Source organism: Pinus tabuliformis, chromosome 2_1, assembly GCF_031772625.1.
Source record: "Pinus tabuliformis cultivar Carrire ecotype Pingquan chromosome 2_1, CPIR1, whole genome shotgun sequence".
Lineage (NCBI taxonomy): Eukaryota > Viridiplantae > Streptophyta > Pinopsida > Pinales > Pinaceae > Pinus > Pinus tabuliformis.
The window spans coordinates 765,602,509-765,618,801 of record NC_142299.1 but is presented as its reverse complement, the minus strand read 5'-3'; the positions used below and the strand labels follow the sequence as shown (position 1 = coordinate 765,618,801).

Sequence of the window (16,293 nt, the reverse complement as noted above, 5' to 3'; positions counted from 1 at the left end):
AAGACTAACATTTAATGTTGAAAATATCAACACACAGTAACAATCCTAATAATCTAACCTAAACTACCTACTTAGAATCAATAAAAAACCTTAAAGTAGTATAAAAACTGTAGTCTGATTTTACTAGAAACTGGAGCACATCAAACTGAAAATTATAATAACAAATTACAATAGATGTGAAACTCAAATCATGTCACTATTTTATTACTCTTAAATACGATAAATCCAGACACCACATCCTTGGTTGTATGGGACATCCTGTAAAGAAGATAACATCTCCATACAAATATCAAGATAAGTGTTTCACATCTATCAAAGTCACACAAAAAAAATCCACGCGTCAACTTTTCAATCCTAGAATAACAAGCTCATGTTATAGGCTACAACCTATGCATGGCCATAAACAACGTATCAAAATTAAAATCACTCTCATGCACACCTCCAATCCTTTGGAAACTAAACCAACCAAGACTAGGTTAGCTTCCTCATCCCAAGAGGATTTTAAAGGAAGAGTAACATCATGGTCTACTTCCTGTGTCTGGGAGAATCCATCAACCCAGACACTTTACTCTACAATAATCCCATCAACTGAAAACTTGGGTTCAACCCCAACATCATTGTCCATCAAAGGTTCTAAACCTCTGTCCATATCATCCCATAATGCAATATCAATATATGCCTCCCCAAAGCTAGAAGGCTCATCCAACCTCTCACTGGAATGTATAAGTGCCATTGTATCAACAAGTACCCTGTAATGGTCACCCTCTCTGATCCCTCTTGCCAAAGTGTTTGAAGTATCTAGACTACAATCATTAATGGTTCATTGTTTTCCCTCAAAACAAACTCTCCACTATACATCAATCATACAAGAAACTAAAAGAAAATTCTTCTTCTAACCAAAAACAAATAAGACATTATCCAACTCAAGAACATCACCAAAAGGCATCTGAAAGGAAATGGAGACAACTTCTCTTACAGAATAAGTAGCATAATCACTAAGCTCAATGAACACGTTTCTGTATTATTCTTGAATGCTATGGAATAAATTATTGTCGTGTGATATGTCTTGAAGCTCCACTATCCACATAGCATCTAAGTTCCAACTTTCAACTGTAGACATAGAGTTAAAGGACAAGCGAGAGACCAAATCCAATTCCATCTTGGAAATTTTGCAATAAGAAGAATATCCTCCACCTATCACAAGTGAAAAACATCGACCCCTGTCAAAAAATTCAACCACCTATCACAAGTCCTCCTAGGCATCTCACCTGCTGAAAATGAAACTATGCCATCCAACAATCACATAGATCTGCCACCTCTCACTCCTTAAACAAATCGGACACCTATGGTAGGTCCTCCTAGGTATCACACCTATAAAAAATACATACATAACCATCATTAATATGGTGGATTCATCATCTCTCATCACAAGAGAAACCAGGGTTTCAACCTAGCAAAAGCATCTCATAGGTGCAAGTGCTCATCTCAAGCAACCTACAACTATTCCCTATTTTGACTAGAAGTATAAATTTTGGGTTGGGCAAGTGAAGAATGATATCAAGATTCTATTGTAGACCTATGATCATCATGTGCAGGTAGCCAATTGGATTGCAAGGATTCTCTGGATAGGGAAAAAATATTTGAAGAGGGACCCTACTTCTTCTACTCCAATGGTATCTATTTCATATGTTCATAGAATTGTTCATGATGTACTATATGCTCCCACAAGAGCATGATGTGAAAAATTCCTTCACCATTTGGTCAAGGTTGTGATAGATTCATAATACTTGAGTAATTGAGCAACCACATATTGCACAAGGACTTGAAAGTAAAAAGTATTCAAAAGTGTAATGAAGCACCCCAAAATACCTTTGAAGCAAATATTAAGGACAAAGGAAAGTAGAAGAAAGAAGGAACTACTAGCAACAACTACAAGCCTCTTGCTTCAAGATGAGTAGTATAACAATTGGAAATTGAGAAAGAAGTAGATCAATGTCACAAAACATGAAGAATAATTTATGCTTTCATTTCATCTTAAGCAAGAGATAAGTCGACAGAGTGATTCTTTGATTATGGAGCTACTAAGCATATCACTAACCACAATGATTGGTTTATTGCATTTGTAAAAGACAAAACCACTTTGTGGTGGTTCTAGGTGATAAAAAGAAGCACTCTATTGAATGGAATTGTAATGCGTAGGTCAAGGTGAGAGGTATATACCTCCATGTTGATGAATATGCTTTGTTTTCCTATTTTAAGTAAAATTTTCTTTTAGTTAGTGAAATTATAAAGCCTACTCTATTTTTCAATGTTTTGGAAAGAAATATGCTTTGTAATTGATAAGTAAAACTAGATACAAAGGAACAATGGTTGTACAAGATTATGGATGATAAATGGTGGTTGATATCCTTGATATCCATGAGAAGAAAGAATAACAAGCAAGCAACACAAACTACCCTTTGAAAGAGGGAAGGATTGAAAATCCAAAGGTGTTTTGAATCTTTCCCATGATGATATTTGTAATGTATGTGGACAACTTTAGTGGTCAGTGCAAGGTATGTCCTATTGCCTATTGCATTTATAAGGATAATATGTTGTCCCAAAAAAATTGACCACAATTCTTTTGAGGAGCAAGGTTTGGTTCTAAATGTTATTTCCAATGCCATTGGTTAAAAGCAAAGAGATATTAAGAAATAAATTTGGTCATGAAAAGGACAAATTTTATGAACATAGAGAAAGACAAATAGTTGAAAAGGGCTCCCTAGATGTACATTATCCTTTAAGGAAAATTCATAGTACAAAAGAGTTGAAAGATGGGATAGACCCAGGGTCACAAATGGATGGTGAAAAACATGCCAACATTAAAGGGGAAAAAATATTGAAGTTGCATGGAGGGAAGATCAGTTTTTTGGGACATGATGAAAAAATGTATTCTCAAATTGTAGGTGCTATGCTTGATGGAGAGTTGAACATCAAAGAATGAGATAACTCAAATTAGAGAAGTGTGCATTTTTTTAGAGTAGCGTCAGTAGATGAAGGTGCAAAAAACATTGCATATTTTCAAGAATGTTTTGGAGAAAATAGAGGATTCAAGAGTACAATGCAAAGTCAAATTCCTTTCAGCCCATGGAAAGAATATTATTTTTAGAGAGTAATTCCATTCCTCTTCCATGATAATTATGTTAATGGTGAGAAATTATTTGAAAACCAAGAATTTTAGAAAGTAGTTAATGTGTACCAATAAGGAATTAGATGAAATGGAATGAAAGGTTCTAAAAATATAGAGGAAGAAATTGATAATAAATGGGAATCCATGTAAATATTTTATAGTCAAGAAGCCTATTTTATGCAAAGTCACAAGAAGGGCCGACTTGTGTATTTTAATGATGAGAGTCTGGAATCTAGTCATCTCTGAATCCATACTTTCTAATATGGAATCTATGATGCTCCTCTACATATATAAATCTAATAGATCTAAAGTTTTTCTTTCGCAGTGTTTACTCAGAAGAATCATACAATTTTTATAGACAGAATATGGGATCATATGTGAATGGAAAGACTTATTGTGCATGTAGGAAAGAGGAAAAATAAATTTACAATCAGTAGCAATAGAGGATCAAATAAAGAGGCATATTACTAATCCTTACCTCCTATGCTCATCCAATTCACAGAATTTAATATTGGAAGATTTACAAAGGGCTACTTTCCATTCATCAATCTTCTCCTTGCCATATCTACCATTCAATTCATGTTTGTGAAATGCCGTAAGACCCCGTACACCAACAAATTTCACCAGGACTAACATACCAAAATACTGGTGGTAGCTACCACCAGTTACATGTGTGAAATGCATGTATTGTCTAACTTCGAAGAGAATAAGAGAGAAATAGAGAAGAGATAGAATGTCCCTTCTATTTAGTGTTGAGATTCCAATATACCCTAACACTATTTAAAAGAATGAAAGGGAAAAAGAATTGACGACCTTCAATATTTATCTCCAATGTCCATAATTTACAGTTAGTCATATGCTCACCTTAAACAAGAGCTTAGAAGTCTACCTCTGCCTAAATAAGCCTAAACCTAAAGCCAAGAAGATGCCCATTCAGTGAAGGGAATTAATCATAAGAACCACAGAAATATCCATCCAATAAATACCGGTTTGATGTGACCTATTCTTTCAAATCCTCAAGACTTGTAGCTTGCTAGAGAAGGTGATGGTGACCAAATCGAGTTGAGTGGAGGACCACTAAAACTGCCTGATCTTGGCCCCAGCAGTGTAACCAAGAATAAGATCGAGGTCATTGTCAACAGGTTTTCTCATGGAAGAGAGATCCCATATGAGGGCTTGCAAGTTGTCTCCGACAGTGCATATGTGGCAGGGGCTGTTGGGTGCCCAAGCAATGGCATTGAAACTATTCGGGTGCCTCTAGAGCTCTATGACAGGTAGGGTTGGATATATGATATCCAAGACTACAACCTTGGGGCTTTCCATGATGATGGTAGCCATGTATCTAGGATCTTGCTTGTTCCACCCCAATCTAACCAAGGGAGTATCGGGTTGAGAGCTCCAATAGATAATTGTAGAGTGCTCCTTGTCCCTCAAATCAAAGACCCTAACAGACCCATCTACACCGACAGAGGAAAAAACACTGGAACCCCCCAAGAAATTTCGTTGACTTCCTTATCGTGGGAAATCAACTGGGTGTTGACGAACTCCTTGTCGATGTCCTAGATGGTGCAGGTGGTATCGAAGCTGGAAATTCCAATCCTCTTGGGTTATTTCTGGAAGGGCATATAAATCAAATGAAGATGGACCCACAAGCTAACCCAATGACCATACTCCTTCACTTGGTGACAATTGAATGAGATCTTTGGGATATGGAAGATGGAGAAATCGATCAGGTAACAATCTCAATCAATAGGCATATTGAAACAAAGGTATCCTCTTGTTTCACCAATGAAATTTTCCATCTTTCAAACCTAAAAATGTATGAAACTTGATGTTATCAGGGTTCAAAACACCTACATTTATATGATTAAAAATATAAAGAGCATACAAAATAGTGCACAAACACAGAACCAAACCTTGAGCATGGTCTCACTGTTAGAAAATATATTTGTCATTTGAAGCACCAAATTGATCCAGGTGGATATTGGTGGCCACCTGCCAATACTACTTGGACCCTTACCATCGTTTCTTTCAGCTTTTTAGTTTCCTTAATTGTAGCACAATTTACTATTTTTAACAGTTTTTCGCGTCCTGAACTTCCAGTGCCGTTTTGAGGCCTTAAACGACGTTTTTTGGGAAACCTAGGAGCAACATGGGTCCATGGACTGAAGTTTCTCTTCCCAAAGTTGTAGTTCTCATATATATATTTCTAACGAGATATTATGCACGTCAACCAGAGGTCGTATGCCAAAGTTACGACCCTGAGAAGTGGATGTACCAATTTACCCAAATGAGGCCCACATCTTGGTGTTTCATCTTCTAGGGTTAGGTTTTTGGATGTTTAGGGTTTTCCATTGTTTCTCAACAATAAAGAGGCATTCGAACCTCATTGTAACACAGTTCAGAGGTAGGTAGCCGCCACATCTCTTCTTAGAGATAAGCTACCATCGCCCTAGCTAGTTTATTTCCATTTCTGTTTATAAGCATATTTCAGTATTTTACAATAATGTAATGAAGTATTATTTTTGCTGCATCTCTATATGTATGGTTATATCTGTAATTTGTTGTGTTCCTATTTAAATCCAGATCAGTGGTATCGAAGGGGTCTGCTCTTTCTCTATCTTTCTTTGCATGTCCCCAATGAGGTCGTGATATAAGGAGTTAGGGATTGAACTGGTCGAACCTTTGCAAGACCAGCCTCACAAATCTCGATGGCCTCCCATGGAGGATGAAAAGAAAGACGAGGGGGAAGGAGATCCTATCAAAATCTTGCTCGAAGAGGCCCTCGAGCGACAAAGGAACACGATGATGGACAACTTTGCCCAGATCCTTCAGCGTGATGAGCCTCATAAATGGGTAAATATATGGGCTCATTTTACCTCCTAACCTAGTCAAATCAACCATTCTCTTAGCTTATTGCATGATTTTTTGATTATATTTATGCTTATAGAGTGAGTTGAGTTAGTTATGATGCCATGAGGTCTAATATGTGTTTAATGCAGATTATTGATGATTTTTGTGGTCAAATTCAAGGATCCAGTGGACAAATGGTAGCAATAAATAGAAGTGGACAAAGGAGAGGACTTATAGGATGGAATCCCCCTCATTTATTACTCCTCACTTCTAACTTCCCTTCATTCAGCTCGGAGTACAAGCAGCCAAGTCATGCATTAGCAGGCAGCCTAGCAAAGTGGAGGATAACTGATGTTTATCTCGAGTTTTGGGAGCCAAGCCTCCCTGATTTTGAGGAAGTTGTTGGGAGCTTCATTTGTATAAGTAGAGAGGCCTAGGGCCTCACTAGGGAGTTGGTCAAATTTTTGTTGAATTTTTGCTACAGTTTTGCCTATGTAAACTCTGCTCAACTTCGAGCTTATTATTTTGACAGTTCATGTAATCTTGCTATTGTTTTGGAAATAAAGATGGAATCCTTTTTGAGTTAGCACTGAGTTACCTCAGAGGGCTGAAGCTCTTGGGTTAGGGCCCAATCCAAGTAGCCAAGCTCCTCTTTACTTGTATTTATATGTTTCATTTCAGTTTGTAGATTAGGTTGTTGTTAGATGCATTCCTTTTATGGTTAAGAATAGGTTGCTTTTGATGATTCAGTAGTTTGCTTCCATTTATGCTTTCTATAGTAGGTTAAGAAGTGATAAATAAAAGATTCAAAGGGGTAGCATCAGTGCCTTGGCCTCTCTTCCTCCCTTTGGGACAATGATTTGAGGTAAAGACCCTCTTGTTGCCCCAAAAACATAGATTTTCCTCCTTCATAGGACTTCTAGTGTTTGCAGCGTTCTAGTTGGTTCATAGTCTAGTTTACATTACTTTAGAACTTATTCATCATGTTCATTTCCTTATTTGCAACAATATTCTTTCATGCAATTGTTATCAGTGTTTTCTTCCATATATCATAGTTTACTTTGATGCAAAAACTCTATTTTTTTAGATGCACTTATTTCCATGCTTGCTTAATCTCATTGGTTGACTGTCAATTGTTTATGTAGTAGATATCTTCTAGCAGCAGTCCAACCTATTGGCCATTCCATCATCCATCTGATCCATGCCCTACTGGTTTCCCAAGTCTCCCCTCAATTCTACCTTAGTTTCATGCATTTTCCATAGACTTTCCTCTCTCTCCTTGAGAAAACCCAATCATCTTTCTCTCTCCTAATGATTCTTGGTAGACCCTAGGTGCCCTAACACTTCATTCCAACCTTCATCTACCTTCTCCACCCACTCTCACACCTTCAAAACAATGAAAACTGCTCTCGACCTCCTCTTGTAGGCCTCCTGTAGAACGTTGTTTTTCCTCCTGTAGATTTCTTGTGTCCTCCTGTAGATTTTCCTGTAGGCTTTCTTTTGAAGGCCGAGTTTGGGAAAAGCCTCTAGAAGGCCACCTGAGACCTCCTAGGACCCATCCACACCATCCTACATCCTATCAAGTCCCAAAACTGCCCTCTGTCGCCACCTATTCGCTGCCACATCCACAAACAAATAAATTACATGCATGACAAATTCACATAAAAATACATAAAAATCCAAAAAGATGTTTTTTGCTCATTTACTTTTAGAAATAGCTTAGGTAGATGTTGTTTACTTCCTTGAGTAGATAATGGCATTCTTTTCATGGTTTTCATAGTGTTTTCTGCAAAAGTAGGATTAATGGTTAACTAGGATTTCCTTAGTTTGCTTCACATTTCAGTCTTCCTTTCTGCAAGTAGAATAGCATCAGTAGAGTAATCTCTTTTTCCTTCCATCACATATAAATCTTCTTCTAGAATCCATAGAAGTTGGCTTGAGCTCCTAGTGATCTTGCGTTGGCTGACCAAGTGACAACCTGCAGTAAGAACTAGTACTTGTGCATATAGCACTGTCACTTCCAAGTTTGTTACGAACTACCAGGTTGATAAGAGTAAAGTAGGTAGCCCAAGAGTTGCAGCATTATTGCTGCAATACTGGTGCTCACCACTTTTTGGCACCATTGCCGGGGAAGCGTCAGAGTATTCTATGATTACTGCTTTCTTCTATTTTCTCTTGCAACATTCTGCTAATAGTTTATTTCAGCAAAAGTAGAATAGACATTTCCTTTCTTTCAGTTCTGCATTTCTTTTGCTTTCCTTTTCAATTCTGCAATTTTTATTTCAGCAAAAGTAGAATAGACATTTCCTTTCTTTCAGTTCTACATTTCCTTGCTTTCCTCTTCAATTCTGCAAATTTCATTTTAGCAAGTTCATTTCAGTTAGTTGCAATTTTTTTGTTCAATCAATTTCAATTTTGCAGGTACTATCAGTGTGGGGAAAAAGAAACAAAAACCAACCAAAAAGATTTCATTTCATGCCTCGTAGGAATAGAGATAATTCAGGTAAATTTTTTCCCAACACCCCCACTACTCCACACAGCCAACCTTCTCTCTTCTTCGGTGGTTGCGATCAAGAAGAACCCTTAGGTGAATAGCTCGACATATTTGAAGAACCTATAGGGGAAGAAGAAGAAGAAAACATTCCTTTAGAGCCAATGGCTGAACACAAAAATGCTAGGGGGAATGGAGAAAGAATAGAGGGTACCTTTCCCATTCGAGAGACCAATGGGGACACCAAAATGAAGAATATAAGCCCTTCCACCCTACCTCATTTCCATGGTTTGACTACAGAAGATCTTGACACCTTCTTGTTTGAGTTTGCTATTATCTGTCGAACCTATGACTATGCAGAAGATGAGAAAAAGTTGAAACTGTTCCCTTCTACTCTCAAGGATGCAGCATTGCGCTGGTTCATGGGATTACCTGGCAATAGTATCACAACTTGGGCTCAGATGCAGCAAGCCTTTAACAACAAGTATTGAGACTATTGTAGGTCAAAATATACTAAAGAAGAAATTTTTCGAATGACTATAGGAAGTGATGAGTCCCTAGAAGACTATGAGGAGAGGTTCCAGCTCAGTTACAAAAGGGCCAGGTGTACACTTGACCCTGAGTCTCTGAAGATGGTTCTGCTCAGGGGAATTTGGGAAGATCTTTTAGACACCCTCCATCTACTAGTTGGGGGAGACATCTACCAACTATCATATGAAGACATAAATACTGTTTTTAGAAACCATTCTAGAGCAGCCAGAAAGAAAGGTAGGGGGAGTCAACCCATAGCCAGTACCTCTTCCTCTAACTCATCCATCAAAGGAGAAATTGGAAACATGTTGGAAGACTTCAAGAGTGAGATGCTGCAGACTCTTGCCATGCAAATGGATACCTTGCATATCAAAAGGAAACAAGAGGAAGCAGATAGGGCTTTGGCCATCTTTTGCCCTAGATGGACTAGGAGGTATCCTAGGAATGAATGCCCATTGAACCCTATAGAGGTTTGTTTAGTCTGTGAAGAAAATAATTCGACAGATAAGTGCCCTTCCTTACCCAGACTTAAAGTTGTATATCAAGGGGCTGAGGGAGTCACTGAACAACTCTATTACATAAACCAAAGAAGGCTGCATGGACCTAGACCATACCAGCAAGGGATGCAAGGGACATCCCAGGCATACTACCACCCCAACCAAGTCACTTCCATACCTTCTTGGGCTCCCCCTACTCATCCTTCCTGGTCCACGCCTCCTCCTTGGTCCTTCACATCTCAATATCATGCCCAACTAGCCAACCATTCATTTCAATCCTATGCTCAACCATCACCTCAATGGAATGCACCTCATCAGGGGTGGAGGCCCCAAAACAACTCTCTCCCCACTCTTTTGCCTCCACCACCTTCCCAACCACAACCGTTACCTCCTGCTCCTCCAAATCAACCCCAAATGCCTACCCAGCTGAATCCAAACCCGAACAACAGACAGGCTCAGCAAGTGTATAGTGGGGAACCATCATGCCCAACTTATGTTGTGGAGATTCAGGAGATCAACCTGTGATCTGGGAAAGTTCTCCCAGATAGTTAACCTCCACCTAGGGAGGTTGAGGAAGATAAAGAGGAAAGTGAACCGAAAGCAATTCCACCCTTTCCTGAGAGACTATCCATGATAGTCCAGCCTACCCTCGAAGAAACTGAACTCCTGGGGGAATTGAAACATCTATGTGTAAAGATACCACTTCTCCAAGCCATAAAGGATGTGCCTATCTACAATAGGTTGATTAAAGAGAAGTGCTTTAGGCATCCAAGAAGGCGCAAGAGAGATGCCCCAACCATCAATGTCATAGGGAAGCTATCCGACCTGATGTTGGGGCAGGTAATCTGTCCAAAATATCTAGACCCTGGAAGCCCAGTAGTTGATGTCCACATCAATGGCACCATGATTCCACATACTTTGATTGATCTGGGAGCTACCATTAATGTGATGACAAAGGACACAATGCTCAAACTCAACCTTTAGGGCTCCTTGAGGAAGACCACAACCGTGCTACAGTTAGTAGACCACTCCACCGTGACCCCTGAGGGGATTATGGAAGATGTGATAGTCTCCATTGATTCTTGGGAGTACCCTACTGATTTCTTAGTTCTCTAGCCCAAGGCAAAGCTCACTAGGTATCCTCTCATTCTGGGAAGACCCTAGTTGGCTACCACTGATGCCTACATCAGCTGTCGAGCTGGGAACATGACCATAAAGAACGGGCATATGTCCAAGCAGTTAATCCTATATCCTCCTACCCAACCTTCATTAGAACATGATCTACCTCTCTAGTTGGAGGAGGAAGATGAGGATGAAGTTTATTCTGCACCACTTTGTACATTAGAAATCACCATGGGAGGAAAGCAACAAGATGATGATGATATGATTGAAAATCTAGTTCAAAATCCACCTCCTAGTGTATCGCCTTTAGAGGACATAGTAAGAGAAACCCAAAATAGCCCCTCAACTAATCTCTGTGCAGCTGACTCCACTTCTCTCCATGTTACGAATATAGAGTTCGGTCCAGAAAGAACCTTGAAAATCAATCCATCCCTATCCACTTCCCATGAGATGGAAATGTGTAGCCTGTTGAGAGAGCACTTAGATGCCTTCGCCTAGAGTTATAAGGGGATGAAGGGAGTGCACCCTTCAGTTTGTACTCATCATATATACATCAAGGAAGGTTGCAAGACAGTCAGGCAGCCTCAAAGGAGGATGAACCCAGCACTTAAAGATATTATTAAGGAAGAACTGCAGAAATTGCTTGATGTAGGGTTCATCTATCCCATCTCTGACAGTGAATGGGTCTCTCCTTTGGTGCTAGTGCCAAAGAAAAATGGTAAGTGGAGAATCTATGTCGACTATCAAGAATTGAACAAAGCCACTGAGAAGGACCATTTCCCTTTACCTTTCATAGATCAAGTGTTAGACAGTCTGGCAGGGAAAAAGTTTTTCTCTTTCCTAGATGGGTTTAGTGGGTACAATCAGATTCAAATCAGCCCAAAAGACCAAGATAAGACCACTTTCACTTGTCCTTGGCATACCTTTGCATACTGGGTCCTTCCTTTTGGTTTGTGTAATGCTCCAACCACTTTCCAAAGAGCGATACTGAGTATATTCTCTGAATTGGTTCATGATGCGGTAGAGATATACATGGATGACTTTACTCCTTATGGCTCTAATTTTCAAGAAGCTTTATCTAACCTGGGAAAAGTTCTAGACAATTGTATTGAGATGAACCTGTCGCTCAGTCTGGAAAAATGTGAATTTCTTATGATTGAAGGGACCGTGCTAGGGCATGCAATATCTCAACAAGGATTGCAAGTGGACCCCAACAAAATTGCCATTATCCAACGGGTCCCACCTCCTCAAAAGGTGATAGATGTCAGAAGTTTCTTAGGCTTAGCTGGGTATTACTGAAGATTCATTAAATATTTTAGAAAGCTAGCCTCTCCATTGTTGGGTATTTTGGGTAAAGATTTCAAATTAATATGGTTGGAAAATTGTCAAGAAGCCCTAGATACCTTGAAAAGCAAACTTGTGACTGCCCCAATTTTGAGAGGCCAAAACTGGGCCCTACCTTTCCACATTCACACAGATGCCTCGAACAAAGCTATAGGAGAAGCCTTGGGACAAGTCAATGAAAATTTACCTTATTCCATATACTTTATAAGCAAAAACTTGTCAAAGGCAGAGTTGAACTATACGGTAACTGAGAAGGAACTCCTAGCTGTCATACATTCCTTGAACAAATTCAGACATTATATCACAGGCTATCAAACCTTTGTGCACACTGATCATGCTGTAATTAGATATTTAATGAAAAAACTAGATGTCAATGCTTGCATTATTATATGGTTGCTTTTACTGCAGCAGTTTGATTTGACCATTATTGATAAGCCTGGTAAAGAAAATTTTGTTGCTAGCTTTTTGTCTAGAATAAATTTTCCTGCAGGTGAAGAAGGAATGGTGGATGATCAAATGCCAGATGAACACCTGTTTGCTATCTCATTACTCTCTCCATGGTTTGTTGATATAGCAAACTACTTGGTTTTAGCATAGTTCCCACCACACTTATCCTCAAAAGAGAAGAACAAGATAGTAAGGAAAAGCACCCCTTTCACCTGGATTGGGGGCAATCTCTTCAAACTTGGCCCAGATCAGATCTTGAGAAGATGTGTCAAGGAGGAGGAAGTTTTTGACATCCTCCTGACCTGTCATGATGGGCCTTGTGGAGGTCATTTTACAGCAAAAAGAACTTCCTTCAAGATACTGCAAGCAGGCTACTATTAGCCCACTCTTCATCAGGATGTGAGGAGATATACCAGCTAGTGTGATCGGTGTCAAAGGATGGGGAAACCTACTCCAAAGGATTAAATTCCCATGCGGCCTCAAGTGACGATTGAGCCATTTGAGAAGTGGGGCATGGAATTTGTGGGGCCTATCAGCCCTCCTTCAAAACAGAAGCAATACATCATTGTGTGCACGAATTACCTGACAAAGTGGGCAGAGACAAAAGAAATTAAAGCAACGACAGAGGAAAAAGTAGCCAAATTTTTGAGGGAGAACATATTCTACAAGTTCAGGTATCCAAGAGAGTTGGTCACAGATCAAGGCATCTAGTTCACTTCTAATCTGATTGAAGACCTTCTCACACATCATAGAATCAAGCATAGGAATTCCACCCCTTACCATCCACAAGCCAATAGGTAGGTGGAGGTCACTAACAGAGCACTGGAAGGGATCTTGACAAAGGTAGTGAGAAGTAGCAGAAAAGACTGGGCAGACAGATTAGTTGAGGCCACTTGGGCCTACAACACAACATGGAAGACCACTACAAGGTTCACACCCTACGAGATGGTCTATGGGAAGAAGGATTTGCTGTCAATAGAATTTGAATTCAACACCCTAAGGATGGCAGCTCAGCTGGACCTAGACCTTAGCCATGCATAGAAAGAAATATTACTCCAGCTTAATGGATTGGATGAACACAGAATGCAGGCCCTTCTCCACACAGAGGTAGTTCAGCTTCAGAGGAAGATATGGCATGACAAAAACATCAAAGAGAAGCAATTTCAAGAGGGAGATTGGGCACTCCTCTATGATTCAAGGTATAAATATTTCAAGGGCAAGCTGAGGACAAGATGGCTAGGACCCTACACTGTGGAGAAATGCAATGACAATGGTTCAGTTCTGATCAGAACCATTGATGATGAAGCCATCCCCATGCTTGTCAATGGACACCAGTTGAAAATCTACAAGAAACCCCTCTCCAAGCGAGAGTTCATTGAAGGATTGAATAAGTCAGTGATGGTAGTGGAGCATGTCTTAGCCTCCACTTCACCCACTCACTGAAGAAAAAATAAAAAAACAAAAAAATAATAAGGACTCAAGTGAAAACCTCCATGAGGCGCTTGAGTCCCATCATTGATTTGAAAACCTATACTGAGGTGCCCTGGTGGTGTCAAAAAAGAGCAGAAATAAAATAAGATCCTTGGGTGAAAACCTCCCTTGGAGGCACCCAGGGCAGGCAACTAGGGTGAAAACCTCCCTGAGGCACCCTGGTTGTTTTCAAAAAAAAAGAAAAAGAGAAGAAGAAAAAGAAAAATGAATTTCCAGTTGTATTGCAGGTTTACAGGAGGACTACAGGAAGCAGCAGCAGGTGCCAAGGGAGCTCTGAAACCAATACTAGCACCTATCCTACCTTCCCTCACCTTTCTCCATCATTCTTGACATTCTTTTCACCTCACTATGCTTCTTTTTTGAAAACTGTGTTTTCTATAGGAGGCCCTGTGTTTTCTACAGGAGGCTCCTGTAGAAATTACAGAGAGCCAGAAATGGATTTTAAAGGCAGTTTGAGGAACAGGGAAGCTTCATAAAGGATTTATAAATCCTCCTACAGTCTTCAAACCTCTCTTCCATCATTTCTAGACCTGCATCATATCCCAAGCACCATTCTTCTCCCTGCCCAGAAAAAACACAGAAAAAAACAGTTTTTTTAGGAAAAGGAAAAAAACAAAAAAATAAGAGAAAAGAACAACACCATTCACCTCACCTGAAGCCTAACCATTACCTCTCCATCTCTATCTGCATTTTTGGCATCATCCTCACAGCTCCAAGCACAAAAAAAAGCTAAAATTTCAAAGGGAGAAGCAGCTACAGGAGCTCCTGTAGGAATTCCTGTAGCAGCTGATCCCATTAAAATCTAGCATTAGCAGCATGAGGGTGCAAATCTGAAGGTTGAAGCAGACACCTGAAGATCAAATCTAGCCAGAAAGGAACCTGCACACAGCACAACCATATCTCAGCAAGCAGACAAGCATGCATCAAAAGAAATAAAGGCATGCAGCAGAAGGAAAGGCCATAGCACCTCACAGCAAATGCATTCGGATCCCAGGTAAGTGACTAACCTGCTCCTCTATTTGCATTGGTATAATGAGAGAGCATGCAACAGAAATGAGATGGTTGAGGCTGGTTGGGGTTGAGGTGGCCAGTTAACTTGGTCACCTTCACCCAGTTGACTTCACTCATCCGAAGATGTCACCACACGTGCGCTTAGTCAAACTCAAGAGAGATGTCGAGGACAGGTAGTGGAGGCGGTGGGAACTCCGATGCAATCATGAGGGGTGATTACAAGGAAAGGGAAATGATGACAAGGCAGGTGGGGACCAACGGTCCAAATGGGGCCAACATACACTTGGCCAGCTCACCCTCCATCACTAGAAATATCCATAAAAAGACATAAGTACTCCTCGCCGAAGCACTCTCACCACCTTTCTCCTTCATTCTCTCCTCGAAACTCCACTCCTGCTACCTTCTTATGCCCCTATAAGCCTCGTACCCATCATTCTCTGCTGATCTCTCCAATATCCCTGCTCTCGGCATTCTACAGGAGCACTTACAGGTTCTATAGGAGAACCTACAGGAATCCTACAGGAGGGTTGGCAGTGTTCTACAGGAGGGCCAGTAAGCTGTTTTGGAGAGGAAAAACATGGTTTTTAGCACAATTCTCGGGCTGCAGAGGTAGGTTCTTGGCATACCTCCATTGAATATCAAAATATGCTAACAATGGTTTAGTTTTTGAGGAGAAAATAGAACTGTTGGGTGGAGGAATTTCATAAAAGAATTGTTGCTTATTTCTTAAAAAAAAAACACAGTCTCTGTCTCTCTATTTCTCTTGAAAAAAAAAATGTTCTCCCCATTTCCATAGTTGGTTTTCCAAGGAAGCATAGAAAAAATGATAGGAGGTTTCATGAGGAAGGATCCAACCAACTCCTCCAGGCTCCATGCACACCCCCAAGTAGTGGACATATTCACAAGAGCCAATTGGATGAACTTTTTTGAGAAATTCTGAGGGTTTGATGAGGAAATTGCTCAGGAATTTGCCCACTCTTTGGTCCCTCACTCCAGAACACATGCCACTGTCACTTTTAGAGGCCTTTCCATGGAGTTAACCCTTGAATTTATCAGTAGGGTCACTACCCTTCCTCTTGGGTTGCCTTGGAGTAAGGATGAAAAACCAATTGGCCAGGCTGCCAAGAAGAACTTCTTCCAAAACAATGAAACCCCTATAGAAGATAAGAATGGCATAAGAAGGGCTAGCATACCATACCCTTGGGATGAAGTTAGCTATCAAATAATCAAGTATATTTCCTGTGAGGGGAGGTATAGCATTGTCTATGGTTACCACTTTAGAATCATGCATGAATTAAGGTATGGCATGGACACTCCAACCCCTCAGAAGCTCAACA

General features: G+C 40.1%; 1 pseudogene; it reads right to left on the bottom strand.

Moving 5' to 3' along the window:
* Nucleotides 1–4,177: 4,177 nt before the first annotated feature.
* LOC149202825 (WD repeat-containing protein LWD1 pseudogene) overlaps nt 4,178–16,293 on the bottom strand; it is a 103,601-nt pseudogene continuing 91,485 nt past the window's right edge.